General features: G+C 46.5%; 3 non-coding genes across 3 annotated transcripts; all 3 read right to left on the reverse strand.

The window, feature by feature from the left end:
* Positions 1–8,958: 8,958 nt before the first annotated feature.
* Positions 8,959–9,030, reverse strand: trnaa-cgc (transfer RNA alanine (anticodon CGC)). Its single transcript has one exon. It is a non-coding gene; the product is annotated as a tRNA-Ala (tRNA).
* Positions 9,031–12,862: 3,832 nt separating this feature from the next.
* trnal-aag (transfer RNA leucine (anticodon AAG)) lies at positions 12,863–12,944 on the reverse strand. Its single transcript has one exon. It is a non-coding gene; the product is annotated as a tRNA-Leu (tRNA).
* A 2,011-nt stretch (positions 12,945–14,955) lies between these two features.
* trnak-cuu (transfer RNA lysine (anticodon CUU)) lies at positions 14,956–15,028 on the reverse strand. Its single transcript has one exon. It is a non-coding gene; the product is annotated as a tRNA-Lys (tRNA).
* Positions 15,029–16,172: the final 1,144 nt, after the last annotated feature.

The following is a 16,172-nucleotide window of genomic DNA, read 5'->3' on the forward strand; positions in this document are numbered from 1 at the left end:
TTCCCTGTTTAAAACAGCTCTTCCATCGCATGGATGTGCATCCCAACAGTCAGAGCTCACAGACGCTCCTATTCCCTCCAGTGTGAGGCACAACGAGTGACTGATGAGGGTCAGGGGGGGTCAGGCTAGTCCAGATAGTGGGTCTGTATGAGGATGTTAGGGAGGGATAAGGTAGTGGCAGAGTTCAGGCTGTAGCTGTGCTCCAACAGTTGAGACAGGGCAGGACAAAAAATGACCTGCTGATGGCGTTAGGAGTGATTCTTACAAGAACCAATCAATAAAAGTGGGTGGTGACCTGCTCATGTGACGCTTGTGTTGATGATTACTGGGTCTCCTCCATGCTCATTTATCATGAATGAATCCCTCTGAGTAAAACACCTAATGACTCCTGAGTTGTTTCACAAAATGTGTGTGTGTGTGTGCGCGTGTGTGTGTGTGTGGGCAATATGTGTTATGGTTGTTATGTAGTTTAAGGTTATTATCTCTGTTTCTTGTGTCTTTGTCTTTGTTGTCCTCCCCTTCGTCCGTCCTGGATTTTTGACCTTGGCTGCAGGAAGCCTGTGACCTCAACTCCTTTTTCTGTGTTGCTGAACGTAGAGCCTTGCTTCATTGTGCTCGCTAAAGTGTGATCCTCCCTGCTAATTCCTTATTTCGTTGACTAATTACCCACCAAAAATTAATACCTAATTGCTTTATTTGGCTGAAGTTTAAAAGACCATCATTCTGGTAGCAACAGTCTTTCTGCCTTGTAAACACGCTAAGCTAACGATGGCTTCTCCCTCTTGTCCTCCTCTCTCCTGCTCAGAGTGCCACATGTTTTGTTCCTCCTCTGCCTCCTGTAGTGATACTGATAAGTGTGTTAAATGTAGTTTTCTTGTTGTGTTGGAGGTGAGGCTTAGCGATGTTGAATTGGACCTGCAGCGGCTCTGCACCAAAGCTGCGAGAGCTAGCCAGCCCTCATTAGCTGGTGCAGACCACCTTAGCTTAGCTCCTAGCTTAGGCCCAACTAGCGCTCCCCCAGCAGCTCCCAAGCATCTGGGAGAGCGCCAAGAAAAGTTGGGCCTAAGCTAGGATGTGCTTGCTCATGAAGAATAGTTGGGTGTAAATTCATTTAGGGAGTGTGGAACTGGACCTGTTCTACTTGTAAAGTGTTACTGTTGTTATTTGTTGCTTTACAGGGTGATGACTTGACTTCATTGCAGCTTTGACCTGAGCAGGTGTTCATCCACATCTCAGTAACAGGGGACACTTTATCACAGCAGTGGACAAACATCAGCATTCATCACCCAGCAGCTCCTCTGATCAACAGAACAAGTTAAAGTATTCTGGAGAATGAGGGCATCGATCCCTCTACCTCTCACATGCTAAGCGAGCGCTCTACCATTGCAGCTAATTCCCCTGTTCAGGAGCACAGCAGATAATGCACCTTGACCTTCATGCATGGTTGAATGAGCGTCACCAGTTGAAGCTTCTCTGGTTGACCAATGTAATGGAGACCAAGGGTTCCATGACATCAATGATTAATTGAAGGTAGCATTTGTCTTGGTATTAACAGTTTATGTAAATTAGAGGCACACACACATGTTACATGTACCGTAAATGATCAATTTGTAGCCCGGGCGTTTAAAAGAGACCAGGGGCCCGTTTCACAAAGCAGGTTTAGAGTGCTGCTCAGTAAAGTTGCCATGACTTGAGATTCTCTTCCTGCTGGGTCCATTTCAACATTCTTATCCTTCCTATCACTGGAGATAAAGTAGCAGTCAAGGCTGTAGGGTAGGGTTTTCTATGGAGTTTTTCCTCAGTCGATGTGAGGGTCTAAGGGCAGAGGATGTTGTTATGATGCCATGTGAAGCCCTTTGAGACAAACTGTTGGTGAAAACGGGCTCTACAAATAAAATTGCCTTGCCTTGCCTTGCCTTGTACTTGATTAGTACTGCATATAGTACACATCAGTCACTGCCATTACACAGTGGAATGGTAGTTGAAGTACTGTTTAGCAGCAAGCTGAAAACTGTTGTGGTCTTTGACAGTTCTCTTGTTTCTGAATGAAAATCCTGTGAAGGAGAATCATGGAGACATCCTAAAAATGGCTGAGGTCTCTGAGCTGCAGCAGGTCTGAGCTGCTTTTGATGCCCAGATGATGAGGAGGCAGTGAATGGTGGGTTTGGTGGAGCTGGAAAAAGGCTGCAGGTGGTGAGGGGTCTGCTGGTGTCAGGACTTCCTCTCCAGGTCTGAGGGCTCCCCCCTGCAGTTCCCACAAACACCACAACAGTCCTGGAACCCCTGCAGATGGTGGAGGACCATGATGACCCCGATGCACCATCAGGCCATCAAAAACCAGTCCTGATGGTCAAAAAGGTCCCTCCACTCATCCAGGCTCAACTCTAGAAGAAGCTTCTGGAACAGATGAGCAAACACTCTCAAATATAAATCCTGATGTAAACACACTGGCAAACCAACGTTTCCCACAATGTTGATTTTTACAATTTCCTTCAATGTTTGAAAAACATCAAAGTGGACAGAAGCCCAGATGGTCCAAACCTGTTTCCTGTCTCCTGCCATTGTGGAGAGCCTCTGTTCTGTCCTGCTGCTGTCCAGTTGTCTCTACTGAGCTCCTCTGCTGGTTCCACCTTGAAGAGGGTCTGAGCTAAAACTGAACCTTGGGGAACTTCAACCTTTGATCTCAGAGTTTTGTGTTTGATCTTAGAAGTCTTTGTTCTCTCAATGTCAAGTGTTTTATTCTTTTTGCTGTTTTCCCCACACTTGAAGGAGAGTTGTACCAATCAAGAACATCAGGCAGGAATGCACTCCAAACCAAACTGCTTTTTCTCGTTTTTATTTTTTCTTCATTTTTTCATCCACACCTACTGATCTTGGATCTGCTGCCCGTTCCTGCCTGGTAAAAGAAGGAACCAGCATCTGGTTCTCCAGGCTGAATGAACTCCAGGACGTTGGCCAGCTGGCACCAGGCGCTGACCCAGGTCCTGCACGGGAGATACTGTCAGTTCTGTTCTGCCCTGCTCACAACCACAGGCTGGTGTTGAGGCCTGCAGCAACCAGGGCCCCAGTCACCAAGAGTATAAAGGCTGGTCATTGTGGCAGTGGGAGGAGTCAAAATGAAGACAGACCAATGAGAGCAGGACGTTCCTGGAGAAGTCAGAAGAACTTGACCATGTTTCCTACAGTACCCAGGAGGCCTGGTAGTTGTTGAAGGAAGCTCCAAAAGCAAGAGCAGACAGCAGGACATCAAAAGAAAAGATCCAGACATAATCCTCCTCTGAGTCCACAGACCTGAGCACCGCTGCTCTGACTACCAGGTTACCTCCTGGTTATCAGGGTGAAGTCAATAAAATAATTAATAATAATAATAAAAGAAGAAATAAATAATACTAAATCAAGGCCTATTTAATAAATGGTGGTGCAGAGGAAGCGTGCTGGGACCAGAACCCAGAGGTTGATGGATCAAAACTGTCCTCTGGTAAAAGAAAGTAGTTTTTTTTTTAAATGTGAATCTGTTAAAAAGAGGTGGAAATCAGAATTCAAACCATTGGGAGAGTTAATAACATTCTACTTTTCCACTGAAGCAAAAGTAGACTTCAGAAGGTTTTTGTGATTCAACATAGCAGCTAAGTTTCCATTTCTATACTGATTGTCTGCAATGGTTCGTGGGGGTGGAGTCTATCACAGCTGACATCAGGTGAGGAGGGGGTTCACCCTTGATGGGTCGCCAGTCCATCCCAGGACCAACACACACAGACAGACAACCATTCACACTCACAGTCATTCAGAGTGTCCAGGTAACCACTACCCTCTTGATGTCTTTGGACTGTGGGAGGAAGCTGGAGTACCAGAAAGAACCACCACAGAGACAGGGAGAACCTGCAGGAGGGGTGGAGATCGATGAGTCCTGGAGACGTTCAATAATGTCCACAACTTTGGCACCAGGAAGACAGCAGGTGATGGCACCTGGGAGTTCAACAGACCTGATGATTGAACCACCAATCACAAGGATTTCAGCCTCCATTGTAAACAGAGCGTTTAGATGAGAGAGAACCTGCTGTCAGCCTCACCAGTCAGGGCAGTGGCAGAGGCAGCAGAGTTGAATGAAGCAGGACCACCTGGCACGTCTCAGCTGGAGGTGATGACATCACTGGCCTCAGTCCTCACCAGTGCTCTGCCTAGCAACAGGGACGATGGGGAGAAACCAGTAGAAGCGCTCTGAGAATTGGAGACAGCAGGAGGAGAGAGACCATGACAGAGTCACCCATGGGAAACTGTTGGATCCACTCAGGACAGGCTGCTCCAGAGGTGGAGGCACCTGTACAGGGTGCTGGCACAGGTCTGGAAAGTCTTAAAAAAATGTGTGTGAAAGTATGGAAAACTTTTCTCTGGTAGGAGAATTTTAGAGGCACTCAAAGGCACATAATCTTGTCATTGCACATAATCTTGTGGAATCTCTTTCAATACTCCAGTGGTGTTTAAGTGGTGACAATATGGGTTAGTGACTGGGAGGGTGTGTGTGTGTGTGTGTGTGTGTGTGTGTGTGTGTGTGTGTGTGTGTGTGTGTCTGTGTCTGTGTTTGTTTGTGTGTTTATATGCAAATCTTTCCATGGAACAACGTTTTTTATTTGAAGCAAGAGCCTCCAGATCAAAGTCAGAATTGATGATGATGTCATCAGGGGGCTTTTATTGTTTATTTATTTGTACCTAGAATTCTGTCTTTGATCTCAGGAGGACATGAAAGAAACTCAACTTTAAAAAGTATATGAGAGCATTCAGCTTGGTTAGAAAACATTTTGACTGTTGAACAGCAGAGTTTGTTAGAAACAGTTTACAACGCTTTGAATTAAATTGAAGACACAAAAACCTTCTACACTTAAATCCTGTCTCTAACTTCAAACTGGGGATGAACATTTTTATAAGCAATCTGTCTCTATGTGTTGGCCCTGCCATGGACTGGTGACCTGTCCAGGATAAACCCCGCCCCTCACCTGAAGGCTGCTGGGATAGGCTCCACCCCCCACGAACCATTGCAGATCATCAATAACCAAAGCTACTAAGGAGGATTACAGTTTGTCCTTGCAGGAGTCAGTGACTTAATAGAGTCTAACAAAGGGTTGGACCTGAATGAGACAGTCACCCTTCAACATGGGGCCATGGCAGAGTGAACCAAGAACACTACAATGAGGGTGAGAGTGGAGCCATGATGGATTCACAGTTCGTCACCTCCACCATCATGTGGACCACCTGATCACCTCTCCCTCAACCTCTAAATAACTCATTCCCTGACCGGGAATCGAACCCAGGCTGCGGCGGTGAGAGCGCCAAATCCTAGCCACTAGACCATCAGGGACCACACTGAGCTCTCCAACAACAGAGACTATAGACAATGACTCAAGAACACAGGACTCTGTGGTCTCAGCTTGAGATGCAGAGGGTCCACCAAGACCACCAGACACCTCAGCCCCCTAAAGACAGTCCACCCCCAGGATCCTGCCCCCCTCTGCTCCAACTCAGCCCTCCATTCATAACGTGACTTTCGCTACGTCCGAACTGCCAAGTACCAACCTACGTCCTCCTGCTACGACCTAAACATGGCGGCACCACTCAGACACCCGAGAAGATTGGTGGTGAAGCACGACCTCTGCTGGCAGAGCACAGATACCGCAATTAGGTAGACAGCACCAACGAAAGCCCCACCTGCTGGCCTGACTGTGGTACTGCACTCCACTCTGAACACACCCTTCACTCATTCTCTATTATTAAGCACGTTAACGCACCTGTACAGGTGTGTTCACATTATATACATATTATATATTTATGCTTGGCCGTTTTTGATGAACTTGGGTGGGACTCTGGTGCAGGGATGAGGTCATGGAGCTGATCTGGGAGCAGTCCTGATGTTAAATGCTGTGATGAAGGACAGTGTGGAGGAAAAATGAGTCAATTTTAAATTGTCAACAGTTCAACGTTGTTGGCAGGACTCCAACCTGAGCAGGGAGACCCCAATGGATTTCTAGTCCATCGCCTTCACCACTCGGCCACAACGACCACATTCACACACTTTTGTAGGAGACTGAAATTAGACAATGAAAGTTCATGTCAGCACAGTCAAATATTTTTTGGCCTCTCTCAAAGACAAACTATTTGTGTGTGTGTGTGTGTGTGTGTGTGTGTGTGTGTGTGTGTGTGTGTGTGTGTGTGTCAGTGTTGTGACTGAGCAGTGAAGAAGACGACCTTCTGACTCCATTTTCTTTGTTGCTCTTCTATCAGTTCCTCAGTTTCTCTCATCAAGTGAAGCAGCTTTGACAGGTTTACTTCTCTGTGTGTTCACAACTTTGGTCTTTAAACTCCTGACAAACTCACCACGTCACACATTTGGTGAATTAAAGCAACAAATAATGACATCATGATGATTCAGGTTAGGGGGGCACGGCCTGGACGAAGAGTGGCCGTCTAGCAGAGTTGCTGGTTCAGTTCTCACTTCAGCTGGTGACCATGTTGAAGTGTCCTTGAGCAAGACACTGAGCCCCTCATTGCTCCTGATCACCAGCATCCAAGACCAACAAGCTTCTGATTGGCTCTGATTCTCTGAGCCAAAGTCCAACACAGGAAACAGAAACTCTTGAGTTTGTCTCACTTTTTTTTTAAAGAAACTCAGCACAGGACAGTGATAGGAGGCTTGTTTCCTTGATGTGGGCTTCACCTCCACTGCTGTCCACATTTAAATGCTGGCTGATGCTGGTCCCCTGTTGAAACCTGGACCAGACCAGGGACCTTCAGACCTTCAGTCTAACGCTGTTCCAGCATTGGATGAAAGAGACTGGTGCTCTCATCTTCTTCAACACTGACTTGTTCTACCAGGACAAGAGAATCTGAGCTTGGATGTCATTTAGCAGTCAAAGGCTTGTTAAACTGGTCAACATCAGCTGGTGTTCACTCTGATGATGTAGCGATGGTCTGGATTCTTCCTTCTGGAGCACCAAGCTGCTGGGAAGAAGCCTGATGATGTCAGAGTTGTGTTCAGTGGCTCCTGCTGGGTCCATTTCTGACAAATGGGCTCCAAAGAGTTCAGCTGTTTCAAAGGCTCAGAGAAAGCAGCACATCATGGTGGTCAGGAGACGAGGTGGCCGAGTGGTTAAGGTGATGGACTGCTGATCCATTGAGCTCTGCAGGCGTGGGTTCCAATCCCATCCTCGTCGTAGGAGACTTTGGTTTCTGCTCCTAGATTCTGGAACGACTCTGAACTGTGAGGCTTTCCAAGAGGAGATCCTGCAGCACCAGAGAGCTGCAGTTCCAGGACCCCACAGCACCACCTACTGAATTGGATGATAAAATGCAGTTCTGGAACTTTTGTTTTTTGGTGACAGCGCCACCTATCGAATTAGATGATAGCAAAATACTACTTTCTAACTGTAGTATTAAAGGTTTATTCCACCAAAATACTACTTCCTGTCCTTTAGTTTCTAACTATAGTATAAAAGGTTTATTCCAATCCCAACAAAATACTTTCTAATTTATAGTTTTAAAGGTTTGTTCCACCAAAATACTTTCTAATTTATAGTTTTAAAGGTTCGTTCCACCAAAATACTTTCTAATTTATAGTTTTAAAGGTTCGTTCCACCAAAATACTGCTTTCTGTCCAACTTCTCAGTTTTAAAGGTTCCTTCAGTTGAGGGCTCCTGGTTCTGTGTGAGGGGTTGAGGGTCGATATGGGATGATGAGGAAGATTTCATGTCACGATGGTCCTGCTAAAGGAACTGAGAGTCATGATATCAAACAATGTCACCAAAATACGCTTGAACTCTTAAAATGGCAATAAAATCTACGGAATCATTTTAGCACAAACACTTTTATAGTGTTTTTGTGAGCATCATTTTTCAAACATTATAACATAAACTTTAAAAAGGGTCCATTCACTAACACTCTTACTTGAAGGTAGTCACTGATATCAGTAAACAGCTGATAAAGATTTGTGTTCATGTTTTAATTCTCTACTCTGACCTGTGCTGAGACACTGGACCAGAGAGGAAGACCTGCTCAGCCTCCTGCATGGACCAGTTCTGCAGCTCAGTGATGACGACGAGGGATTCAGCATTGAGTTCATTTTTAAACTTTTTGGAGGAAACACCTGTAAATTAACCAGCAGTTACTGGTGATGCTTCACAGTTTCCAAGCTCAAACGGCCTCCTGCTTGTTGGACTCACAATTTCCAAAAAATGGAGACATCAAAAGTCAAATCATGTTTTTGTTTGGTTTTGTTTTTTACTGGAGGAAAACTTCAAATTGTGATGATGTGTCTGACTTAGAAACTGAACCCCCAAAAATCAAAAAGTCTCCTTCTTCTGTGCCGTGATCTCAGAGCTGATCATGATTGATCTCATCAATAATCCTTGGCAGCCGACCAGTCACACACAGCCCCCCCCCCCACACACACACTGAGACATGCAGCAGCTCACAGTAACTGCCTCAGTCACACAGCAGATAGACTCCTTTCTATAACAAGATAAGCAGTAGAAATGGATGGAAGTGATGATGAACTGATGAACAGGTGATTTGTCCAAAAGTCAACATCAGATTCATTTCCAATCTGTGGAAGCAGTTTCATCTTGAGGTTCCAGGTAAGAACAGCCAGCTGTGGGCTGACACACATCTCTTCAGGAGCACTTCTATGCTCCAAACTTGCCAGGTTGAATTGTGTCTGTATTCTGAGGGCAGCAGGAGGACGGAGGAGTGAGGACACACACATTTGGAACTGAGAGCAGTGTGTGTGGGATTTCCCCAGCAAAGATGAAACCAGCTCCTTCATGCTGGCTATGAAGGCTCACAGTCACACTGACCCAGCTACAAATACTTTGATATGCAACAGACTGGTTTCTCTTCTGGTAGTTTGTTATCAACTGTTGTCACATTTATGGATCAATTTAGCTGATAAGATGAAGGCTCCAAAGGACCAGCTGGAGATGCCGGGGATTGAACCCGGGGCCTCATACATGCGAAGCATGCGCTCTACCACTGAGCTACATCCCCTCTGTCAGAGTCACTGTTTAACTGATGCAGCAACACAAACACAGACACAACATTTTTATTCTTCATTTTAGGGATAAAAAGGAAGTCAGCCTGTGATCTCAAAGGCTCTGTGATCTCAGTAGTTTCACTGTGATGTCAGCCCACACAGCCTTAGACCACAGAGGCAAGTCAGGCTCCAGGAAGCTGAGGCTGCTCCGTTCTCAGTCCAGTCCAGAGTGAAGGTTTTCCTCTCAGAAGCTTTCCAATCCAGCCCAGATCCTCTCTGACTAGCAGGAGTCTTTGACCAGGAAATGAGAATTATATTGAACATCTGCTCATCCTCAGAATGAAGTAAAAGTATTTGTGTTCCTAAAATAATCTCCAGATGCTAAGATCAGTTATTAACATTGATTGACAGCTCTAAACTGAGCCACCATCACTATACAGTTGCAACTGAAATATTTAGAAATATTTCAAGGAAGCAGCAGGCCCTCATCCGCCCCGGTCCACCCGACTGTGTCCCCTGAGACAGATGACAGCTCGCTTCTGGCAGAGGCAGTTAGGTTGAGGACCGTTGCTGATGTCATCAACTGATGTCTCCATCACCAAAGGTGACAGACAGGATGGTCATGGACATAAAACAGAGGTCGAAGAATGAGAAAGAATGGTTGTCCTGACTGAAGTTTAGCTTGAGCTTTTTAATTTGTTACTAAAGAAAGTATTGGTACAAGTAAAGGCAGGCGAACTTTCCACAAATATTCAGAATTGACTTTGACAACCAAAACATGAACCAAGACGACAAAATAGTGAACATGAAAAAGGAACCAGTCCCACCTTCTTGTGTGTTCCTGCTGAAGTAAATGTTTATGAAGATTTGTTGTGTTCTTTTTCCAAAGGTCCAGCCAGCATTGCAGGTCTCAGGAGAAGGAGCCACTTCAGCAGGATCTGTGGGACAAATCCCCCCACGGTGAGACCTGTCCAGCTCCCTGCAGCTCTGCAAGTGTTACCAACTCTTCATTCCAGCTGTTTGGTTGAATCCCATTTTTTCACCTTTGAACCTTTTGAACACTGATGAGGAGGTGAGGCTGGAGGCAAAACCACAACCTCACGTCATCTCACAGGATGAACCAAAATGCCAGACACTTCCTGTCACTGCTCCAGCACCACCTGTCTCCCCTCCATGTCTTTACCATCTGTGCAGCTTCCTGCTGTCCCTGGACCCTCACAGGTGATCGCTCCACCTGGAGCCTCACAGATGGGTTCAAACCTCCCAATACCTGCAGCCCAGCCTCGACCCACTCAGACACAGTCACCCGTTCAAGCTGGGCCTGGTACCACACTCCAGTACAGACAGAGAGAAAGAAGACACACGGGATCCTTTGAAGAAAATGTAATAAAGACAGGAAGCCCCCATCACATTGTCAGTGTTTCAGTGACTGGCATTGGGAAGAGACTGAGACAAAGTCAGTTATGAATGGAGGGCTGAGTTGGAGCAGAGGGGGACAGGATCCTTGGGGTGGACTGTCTTTAGGAGGCTGAGGTGTCTGGTGGTCTTGGTGGACCCTCTGCATCTCAAGCTGAGACAACAGAGTCCTGTGTTCTTGAGTCATTGTCTATAGTCTCTGTTGTTGGAGAGCTCAGTGTGGTCCCTGGTGGTCTAGTGGCTAGGATTCGGCGCTTTCACCGCCGCAGCCCGCGTTCGATTCCCGGTCAGGGAATGAGTTATTTAGAGGTTGAGGGAGAGGTGATCAGGTGGTCCACATGATGGTGGAGGTGATGAACTGTGAATCCATCATGGCTCCACTCTCACCCCCATTGTAGTGTTCTTGGTTCACTCTGCCATGGCCCCATGTTGAAGGGTGACTGTCTCATTCAGGTTCAACCCTTTGTTAGACTCTATTAAGTCACTGACTCCCAAACTCTGTAATCCTCCTTAGTAGCTTTGGTTCCTTGCAGCACAGAAAGTCTGTTCACTGATGTAGGAACTGAAAATCTTAGAGCTCCGGTCCTTCGTTCCTTCCTCCACTGAGCAGAAGAAACACAGAATAGTGGGCAGTTCCTCCTACAGTTCTCAGAAAGTCTGAGGGCACCAAAGAAAGGAGGGAAATGCAATCAATGTTGAATTATTTTACATTTCTTATATTTGATCAAAGATAGAACTTAATAAGCGTCCATCAACCTGCAGGACAAACTCCTTCACTGTGTGGGAGGTTCAGAGTCCCTGGTTTGATTGCAGCTTTGACCTGAGCAGGTGTTCATCCACATCTCAGTAACAGGGGACACTTTATCACACCAGTGGACAAACATCAGCATTCATCACCCAGCAGCTCCTCTGATCAACAGAACAAGCTGAAGTAATCTGGAGAATGAGGGCATCGATCCCTCTACCTCCCACATGCTAAGCTAGCACTCTACCATTGGAGCTCAGTCCCCTTTTGAGCTTCCATTTGAGTTTTCTGTTCCCATCTCTATGGTAACGGTCAGTTTTGACCCACATCTTCAATCAGCTGTAAAATTCACTAAAAACAATTTTCTATCATCCAAGTTGTTTCCATCTCTTGGTTTCCTTGTTAGGCTTCCTTATCCATGGAAATATTGATTTGAATATTTTGTTGTGGGCCTCTGGACCTTTTTTTAGTCAGTAAACCCTCAATTTCAATTAAAAAAATGATAAAATGAACCTTTGGGTTTGGCATAAAAGTCTTTTTTTCAGCAACAGAACTTTAATATAAACACTAAATGAAAAGCAGAACAGGCCAGAACACAAACTCTGCTCTGCCGTCCTTCCTGGTGACTGGGCATGGACTGCTGGAAGGGGCATTTTCCTCAGAAAGGGACAAGACGTTCATCCACTCTCACCTCTGGCCCTGGGTTGAATGTTGGTGCAAGGAGCTGCACCCATCTTTCCCAGACATCCCCAATGGGGGCAAGCTTGTCAGTTCTTGCTCCGGTGTCTCTGTCGTCAAATCTGAGGACTCTTGATGTTCGTTGAAAGTTCTGAAGTGGCCTTGTGGCCCGGAAAATATTTCTGCCTGTCGATGCGTCCCAGAGACGATCAGTGGCCTCACTGCAGGATCTGAACACTCCAGGAAGAAGAAGAACACCAACAGAAGCATCCAGGTGTCCCTCATCAATGTCTTTCCACTTGTCACCATGGACTTTTTTTCCTTTGAGGTTTGTCACAGCAATGCTGACTCTTTTTAGTGACAGTGGCATGAACAGAACCATCAACCATAAACAGCTCCAAACATGTCTTGATGTCACTGCCTCTCGTCACAGCAAACCTTGTGATTCCAGGGCTCATTTTGATGACATCAGCAGCAGCTGCCCTGCCATGTACATCAGGAGACACTGAGCTCCAGCCAATGTTCCCTCTAGTTTTTCATGTGTCTGGTTATCCTCACAAGCTCCCTGAGCTCGCTGAGGACCACTGTGAGCACTGAAACTGGGAGACGGTTCCACAGGAGGGGAGCCTGATAGCTGAAGGCTCTGGCTCCATTCTACTTTTAGAACTCTAGGAACCACCAGTAACCCTGCATCCTGGGAGCGAAGGGTTCTAGCTGGATAATAGGGGACTAGGAGCTCTGTCAGGTAGGAAGGAGCCTGACTGTTGAGGACTTTGATGGTAGAAGGAGAATTTAGAATTCTATTCTGAATGTGACAGGGAGCCATGCAGAGAAGCCAGTACAGGAGAGACATGGTCTCTTCTACTAGTTCTAGTCAGGCAGCAGCGTTCTGGACCAGCTGGAGAGTTTTCAGGACCCACTTCTTCTTTTGGTCACAGGTTTGAAGATACCTGTGGAAGTGAAAGGAAAGGCTGCGAGAGACCTGCCACACCTCTCCAGTGACATGATGGCAGTGGTGGGATTTGAACCCACACCTCCTCAGAGACTGGAGCCTTAATCCAGCGCCTTAGACCGCTCGGCCACACTACCTCACTGAGCTGTTCTCTGAGTTGGTCTGCTAAAGGCATGTTGAAGAGGAAGTAACATAATGATATAAAACTTATTCTGAAGGGGGACCCCTTTCCTCCCACGGTCACAGGAAGTGACGACAGCGCTGCTAGAAGCAGGAAAGAAATGGTAAAAGGACTCAGTTTGTACAGAGCCTTTCTACCTCAGCAGCACTCAAGGAGCTGAACAATGTCCTCTCATTCACACACACTCACACACTGATGCTGAAGGCTGCCATGCAAGGAGCCAACCTACTCATCAGAAGTATTTAGGGGTTCAGTCTCTTACTCAAGGACACTTTGACATGGTCACTGGAGAAAGTGAGGATCAAACCAGCCACCCTTTGGTTGCCAGACGGCCACGCTACTCCTGAGTCATGTGACCTGGATAAGATGGTGAACTACAGCTGATCGCCATGCTAGCAAACCCCCTTTTGTTTGGTTTGGTTGTTGTTTAGTGACTGTGGATGAATACACAGGAGAAGTTGAGCATAAATTTGTGTTCCCTGTTCACTTGAATATATGCAGGAGTGTGAGGTGGAAATAATACTTGGAGGAGAATGAGAGTTCAGTCTCAGCGCTATGACCTGTGCTGACACTAAAACATGTCAGCCCACAGAACAAAGATGGCAGTCCTCTGGGAAAGCAGGTACACCACACATACATGAAGAAACCCTACAGGAAACAAATATGTTGCCAGAGACTTTTACTCTGTTTTTGTTGTTTACCCAAGTACAGGATTGGAGGGAGACTGATGGTCGCTGTTTGGGTCATGTGACTGATGTCATCCATTCATGTCAGTGATTTCACTTGGCAGGACTCTCATTACCAAATCGGCCGCTCTGCAGCACAATACACAATCATTAGCTCAGTGCTACGTGAGCCAAGAGCAGCAGGTGAGCAGACAAGCCGCGTTACCTGTCCGAAGCAAAACATCCGGCGCGGAAATGACGTCACCCGTCAGGAGCAGCGAGAGAGAGAGAGAGAGAGAGATGGGGCAGGGAGGGAATCGCCCCTCTTATGAGTGAGGGCGCCTCCGGTGGTTGGCTGTGCAATTGCCAATTAGGCATGACAGCTCACAGCTGTCTGTGCTGCCACACACCGATTCAGGCCTGGACTCCTGTCTCGCTGCCAAACTCCGCCTGACTCCGTAGAGCTGGTCAGCCTCCACTCAGTCCTCTTCATTTGGTTGGAGGTCACCATCGTTCATCCTACACACCTTTCCACCTGCCTCTTTGACGTCTACTTGAAGCTCAGATAAATCCAGGCTAATTCATACCTGCTACTCAATATGGGCCTTAATTACTCTGCTGGAATTATCACTCTGTCTTAAGGGTTTTCTTAATTGTATTAAATCCTCTTTAATTTCCAAGAAGTCTTCCAACTCATTCATTCATGCAAGCCACTGATCCACAAGACCTCATTGATGAGCTTCAACCTGAGACTGAGTGTTTCTCGTTGGACGAGACACCCATTCAATGAGACTCATTGTCAGTCCATTGAAATCTACTGGTGTTCCTGGTGAGTTGATTTAACAACATGAGCTGACAGAATCTACGTTCAGGTAGGAACCACCACATCCAGGGGTCTGGACCTTTGAGCAGGCAGAGCCATCAAAGTAGCAGACTAAGCTAGCAGACATTAGCATTGAGAAGAAACTGATACCTGAGCCTACTTTTGGGTCTGGTCAGGTGATGACACAATAATATGACATCATTGTCAGACTGACGCCTGCTCAACACTGACCAAACACTATGGCATTGTGGGAAATTTCTGCTTGGCTCGCGTCCATCAATACATATGAAGAAATTTCTCCAGAATCAGGATTGACAGTGGATACAATTGATTCCAAACTGGTTTTTCATTCTGAGTCGGGTGCAGGTGTGGAACTTCAGACACAGTCTGTGTTTGTGTTGTTCATTCAGTGATTTTTCTTACAATTCCCAATCACAGCTGCAGAAAGTGAGAGGACAAGCAGGGATGTTCAAGATGAACGCCCAACGTGGGGCTTGAACCCACGACCCTGAGTTTAAGAGTCTCATGCTCTACCGACTGAGCTAGTCAGGCTACATCAGAGTAGCTTCAATAGCCTGAAGTGATCAGAGTGAGAGACGCTACAAGCTCTCCATCAGACTCACAGTCACATGAGCCATCACATGATTGATGAATGACCACAAACACCTTCATCTTTGACAAAGAAGTCAAATAAAAGGTGAACCACAGATGAGACACCAGTGGTAAAAACACTAAAGTGCTGTCAAGGAGAAACAGGATACGAGCAAACACACACACAAGTTACAGAGAGAGAACTCTCCCAGAGGGAAACACTCAAAGGAGAACCTAGACATCATCAGGCTGGATGACCTCATCAACATGAGACAGGTGGATAGGAAACAAGCTCAGAGATGTCAGGAACATGAGATCCAAGTGGTGAGAGAGCAAGAACTGGTGAGGTTCCAGAACCAGGAGTGAGGTGGAGCCTGCATCACCTACTGGGAGCTTTTAGTCTAAGGTTCAACTTGGACTTGAATGATTTCTGGAGAGACAACGTGCAGGGAGGGAATTTGGAGATGAAGAACAAGTTCCTCTCAGGCTTTCATGGAGTTTCCAGGAGTCAAACAGACCCTCCTCTGATTGGTTGTCAGATGTGTTCTCATTGCACCACAGCCTCCAGGTTGAGGGTTCTGGTCCGAGTCAGACGCATTGACACTGATGCTGCTGAGCCTGAAGGGAGGATGAAGAAAGGAGTGTCTGAGAGAGCTTCACCAGACCAACTGTCCAGTTGAACAACAAACACTAGTCAGTAGGAATGTTGCTGCTGGGACCCTGATTCAAACCAGGGTTGCTGCAGCCACAACACAGAGGACTGACCACTAGAGGATCAGGGCCTCCTGGAGGCTGAGGTTGGAGCTGCTCTGTCTTTGTCTCACTGAGAGATCAGAGACAATTGGAGTCCACAAAGAAATCATTGAGAAATCAAGGAGAGATCAAAGAAAGAATTCTAAGATTAAAAACAGAACTCTGAGATCAAAGGTTGAAGTTCCCCAAGGTTCAGTTTTAGCTCAGACCCTCTTTAATATCTCTGTACTGCCACTTGTCGTCAGGAGACTCAGTATAAACCTCCACAGTCCTGCTGATGTCACTCAGCTGGACATCGCCTTGTCTCCTGGTGACTCAGGACCAGTTGATGTCCATTAACCTGTCATGGAGG

Source organism: Aulostomus chinensis, chromosome 1, assembly GCF_037954235.1.
Source record: "Aulostomus chinensis isolate RoL2024-O1b breed Wild chromosome 1, RoL_Achi_v1.0, whole genome shotgun sequence".
Taxonomy (NCBI): Eukaryota; Metazoa; Chordata; class Actinopteri; order Syngnathiformes; family Aulostomidae; genus Aulostomus; species Aulostomus chinensis.